The sequence below is a fragment of the Ursus americanus genome, chromosome 8, assembly GCF_024610735.1.
Source record: "Ursus americanus isolate L20-20 chromosome 8, mUrsAme1.1.p, whole genome shotgun sequence".
NCBI classification, from domain to species: Eukaryota; Metazoa; Chordata; class Mammalia; order Carnivora; family Ursidae; genus Ursus; species Ursus americanus.
The window spans coordinates 79,271,749-79,276,944 of record NC_142134.1 but is presented as its reverse complement, the minus strand read 5'-3'; the positions used below and the strand labels follow the sequence as shown (position 1 = coordinate 79,276,944).

Genomic DNA, 5,196 nt, shown 5'->3' with positions numbered 1-5,196 from the left:
TGCATGCAAGGTACTCGAGGAAGAAGACAGTTCCCAGAGCCCAGCAAGGGTGCCGGGGTGCGGGGAGGGCACTCAGGCTTGCTGGAGCTGTAAGAACGGACCTGGCATCCCATCTCTCCCCTCCCCAGACCTTTGAGCTAGAGGGGCCCGGATGCCCTCCCAATCTAACCCTTATGTAGGAGTGGAGACACAAAGCCCAGAGAAGGTGAGTGGTGTCCCCAAGTTCACACACAAGTCACCTGACACCCCATTCTCCTGACTCCATGCCTACTGACTTCTCTCTCCCAGGTTGCCTTCTGTGTCTTCCCTCAGTAAAGCATTCGACTCTTTCTGGAAGCCACTCTCTCTCCCTGAGTGTTACCCACTCAACGGACAATGGCCAGGAGGTTCCTGATGGGGAGTCTGCTAGCTCAGACCTGGGTCTGAGTCCTTCCTCTCATGCTTGCCAGCAGAGGGACGTGGGCAAGTTGGGTCAAATTTTTTTTTTTAATTGCAGTAAAATACACATTACATAAAATATACTCAGGCATTCCTAAGTACACAGCTCAGCGGTGCTAAATACATTCATAACGTTGTGCAAGCACCACCTCCAACCATCTCCGTAATCTTCACCTTGCAAAACCGAAACCAGGAAACACTCCCCGTTCTGCCCTCCCCACCCCCAGCCCCCGGCAGCCACCAACTACTCTGTTTCTAGGAGTTTGACTCCTCTGGAGACTTCACGTAGAGTGGAATCATACAGAATTTGTCTTTCCACAACTGGCTTCTTTCACTGAGCGCGGTGTCTCCAGCTCCATCCACGGCACGGCAGGTGTCAGCAAACCCTTCCTTCTAGGGCTGAGGACCATTCCGCCGCCCGATGCACTGAGTGTAGTGTATCCGCTCGTCCATTGTTGGGCACTTGGGCGGTTTCCACCTCTTAGCTATTGTGACTCATGCTGCTATGGTTCATTTTTTTTTACTCCTTACTCCTCATTTGAGAAATGGTGTCCCTGTCCTCGTATGCTTACATGAGTTCATTCGCCTGCTATTTGCTTAACGAGCCACAGAGGTCTTTTTAAATGGGAGGAAAATGCATGCCATGGGCAATTCTGTGGGTTCTATGAGTATTCATGAATCAAACGCTCATGGTCCGACGAGGCAGGTGCCGTCACCATCCCATTTCACCAAAGCAGGGTCTGCCACGTGGCTGGGCTTATCCCATCCCCCTGCTGAGTGCAGTGTGTCCACGGATCCACAGGGGGCTGTCCTCACAACCCACCGCCTCATGCCTGGTGATGAGGGCAGTTCCAGTTGCCGTGGGGAGGAAGATGGAGAAAGATGCTAGAAGGTTCTGCAGTTCATCTACTTGGCTGGAGGGTGCCCAGTTGTTCCTGCAAAGCAGATGTTCGACCCATCTTCTGAAAAACGAAACAATAGGGGCGCCTGGGTGGCTCAGTCAGTCGAGCGTCTGACTCTTGATTTCGGCTCAGGTCATGATCTCAGGGTCGTGCTGTATGTGGAGCCTCCTTGGGATTCTCTACCTCCCTCCTCCTCCCTCTCCCTCTGCCCTTCCATAGCCTTGCTCACATGCGCTCTCTCTCTCAAAAAAAAAAACAAAAACAAAAACAAAAAAACACCCCATCGGGGCACCTGGGTGGCACAGCGGTTAAGCGTCTGCCTTCGGCTCAGGGCGTGATCCCGGCGTTCTGGGATCGAGCCCCACATCGGGGTCCTCCGCTGGGAGCCTGCTTCTTCCTCTCCCACTCCCCCTGCTTGTGTTCCCTCTCTCACTGGCTGACTCTCTCTCTGAATAAATAAATAAAATCTTTAAAAAAAAAAAAAAAAAAACACCCCATCACCTAACTCGTTTCCGCAGCTAGACGGGGGAAGGCTGGAGGCATCCACACAGAACCCTTGCCTGAAGGGGAGATTGCCCTACGATGACCACGCCCTGTGTCCAGCAGACGCCCTCCCCACTTGCGGCTTCATTCATAGCACCACCGGGACATTGGGATTTCTGCCTCGAACCATCTGGCCTAATTACCCCTGTGGCTGGCACGGGACCTGAAACTGGTGTTGGTTTTGAGGCAAAGGTCCTGCTGCGTCCTCAGAAGAGCCCCCTCCCGTGCAACCCCCGAACCTCGGCTACCTTCCGGCCCGCGTCTGCGTTGGCTGGGACAGTTGTCAGCTGCACCAGGCCTGGAGAAACCAGCTGGTTCTCTGCATCCAGGAAACAAACAAACAAACGAACCTCTTTTACCCCGAAGCAGTTGGCAGTTCAGGGAGGCAGTGAGACGTCTAGTCCTTGTTATTCTTTTCGGCTACAACTACCTGGTCACTGACAACAGCTCTTCTTTCTTGAGAGCCTACTGTGAGCCAGGTGTTTGCACCCGTCCACTCTCCGACCTGCTCGGGGATCCCTCGAGGCCCCCACCCCTTTGTCAGGTGAGCACACCAAGCCTCTGAGGGGACCTGTGAGCGAGTCCCCCAAGGCCACTAAGCAAGGAAGCTGCGGAGAAAGGATTCGAACCCAGCACGGGCAGAAGCCAAAGCCATGCCCCGCCTCCACCCTGAGTCCCTGAGCGTTGCTTCCACTCCCGTCCTGGTTTTTTGCCTCAATTGTTCTGGTTGAAGAGAAAGTCCAAGGCTGCTGTGGGTGGGGCCTTGGGCAGGGGCAGGGGCTTGGAGGAGGCGATTCAGGGTGAAAGGTCAGCAAAACCTAATGTCTGTTGAGTCTGAGCTGCCAAGACCCTCAGAGCTGGGGTCCATGGAGGGAGGGATCAGGATTGAGGTTTGGGGTTCTTTGACCATAAACAGGCCTGAGGGCAAAGACTCAGTGCCAGTGGTGTATTATGGAGGTGAGGTCAGCAGAATAAGGGCCCCCACAGATGTCCACCTCCCTGTCCCCGGGACCTGTGCAACTGCAAGAGGAACTTTGCAGGGGTGATTACGGTTACGGACCCTGCAATGGGGAAATTATCCTGGATTATCTGGCCGATAATCTAATCACACGAGTCCTTAAAATTGGAAGAGGGAGACCAAAGATTGGGTCAGGGAGACACTGTAGGAGGACCTTACCTGCTGGGTGAGAAGATGGAGGAGGGGCCATGAGCCAAGGAACAACACCGGAAGCCTCTGGAAGCTTCCAAGGCTGTGAGCTCCTGCTGGCGAGGCAGGTGTGCCTAACCGGGCTCTGCTTCCTCTATAAGATGCACCTGGAGCTCCGTCTCCCTGCCACAGGGGCCCGGGCTCTGGTGGGAGTGAGCAGAGACCAGCAGGGCATGACTTCTGGCCGCCGGAGCGAGCCCCCAGGTGGAGCTGCAAGTGCTAGAAACTGCAGGTTGAAAGGAGGCCTCCATGGCGTCTACGCAGGATCGCACAGGGACGAGGTGGTGGATTGAGGCCATGGTGCGACTGTCTGGTTGAGGTCCGGAATCACAGTCTTTCTAAGATGCTGATCCAACATGTTACCCCCTGTTCTGAGCACCCTCTTGGCTCTGCATCGCCCCGCAGTCCCGTCCTGCCCCTTCTGTGAAGGGGGCTGCCTGCTTCCCCAGCCCAACCCTACATCGTGCCCCACGGGCACCCACCCTCCAGACGCACCCAGCCATTCACGCTTCTCCGCTTCTCCGTGGCTCATAGTCACCACACCTCCCTGCCTTTGCAAATGCTGTTCCCACTGCCTGGAACGCTCCCCGCACCTCTTCTTTACTACTGTGCTTTCCCATGTGACCTGTTTCTGGGAACCCTTCCCTGCTGCCCCCACCCCCAGGCTGGGGGAGAGGTGTCTCTTGCACCATCCCCTGCACGCTAGCCCCTCTTGGGCCCCCAGCTCACAGAGCTGTGCTCCACATGTCCCACCCCCAAGGCCGTGAGCTCCTGCGGGAGGGGCAGCTGGGCCTGACTCGGCTCTGCCTCCTGGGCACCCAGCCCAGGGCCTGGCACGCACGGGCTCAGGGGAAGACTCTGCTCTACGGAACCCGAGTCATGGGAAAGGCACGCGTTGCTGCCCACAGCCCAGCCCCTGGCCTCTCCGCCCGGCTATTTTTATGTCTTCCCCCTACAGAGCTGAGGCCTGCAGGGCAGGTTCTCCAACCCAGCCAGGGAGACCAGCCAGGCAGGGTGAAGGCACTTGCGGGTGCTGCCCTGGCCAGAGGCCAGCTGGAGCGGCCGTGGGGGTCCTCCTCTGGAGCACAGCGCCTTGCCCGCAGCCAGAGAACTGTACCTTAGAGCCACCAGCGACGGCAGGCACCAGCTCGCCGCCTGGACAGAGTCCCCTAAGATAGAGCCGTGTGACCTTGAACGAGTCACGCATGTCACCTTCTGTGTCAAATGGGTGGGGTCTAGCTCTCGCAGATTATTCTGAGGATCAAATGATAAGGCGATAAGTCTCATTGGAATGTCATTTTAAACAGGTAGCACAGTCACGTGATTCAAAACGCAAAATCTAGAAAAGGGGTATTTACAGAATCACAACGAGCTGTCACCTCACACCTGTCAGAATGCCTAAAATCAAAAACATGGGAAACAAGTGTTGGCCAGGATGTGGAGACAGGGGAATCCTCGTGCAGTGTTGGTGGGAGTGCAAACTGGTGCAGCCGCTCTGGGAAACAGTATGGAGCTGGTGCGTGGGGGGCTCAGTCGGTTAAGCACCTGCCTTCAGCTCAGGTCATGATCCCAGGGTTCTGGGATCGAGCCCCGCATAGGGCTCCCTGCTCCACAGGGAGTCTGCTTCTCCCTCTCCCTCTGCTGCTCCCCATGCTGTGCTCTCTCTCTCTCTCTGACAAATAAATAAAATCTAAAAAAAAAAAAAGGAGAAAAAAGAGCATGGAGGTTCCTCAAAAGGTTAAAAATAAAAGTACCCTATGATCCAATAATCACAGTACTGGGTATTTACCCAAAGGATACAAAAATACTAATTCAAAGGGATACACACATCTCTATGTTTATAGCAGGATTACCTATAACAGCCACATTATAGAAGCAGCCCACTGTCCATCGATTAGTGAACGGATAAAGCAGTGGTATATATACTCAATGGAATATTACTCAGCCATAAAAAAGAATGAAATCTTGCTATTTGCAATGATGTGGATGGAACCAGAGGGTATCATGCTAAGCAAAGTAAGTCAGTAAAGAAAGACAAATACCATATGATTTCACTCATAGGTGGAATTTAAGAAACAAAACAAATGAACAAAGGAAAAATGAGAT

At 54.3% G+C, this 5,196-nt stretch overlaps 1 long non-coding RNA gene across 1 annotated transcript; it reads right to left on the bottom strand.

The window, feature by feature from the left end:
• Nucleotides 1–681: 681 nt before the first annotated feature.
• Nucleotides 682–4,266, bottom strand: LOC148109612 (uncharacterized). Its single transcript, XR_015725412.1, has 3 exons — nucleotides 4,208–4,266; nucleotides 3,061–3,233; nucleotides 682–2,202 (listed from the first exon to the last, which is right to left on the bottom strand). It is a non-coding gene; the product is annotated as an uncharacterized LOC148109612 (long non-coding RNA).
• Nucleotides 4,267–5,196: the final 930 nt, after the last annotated feature.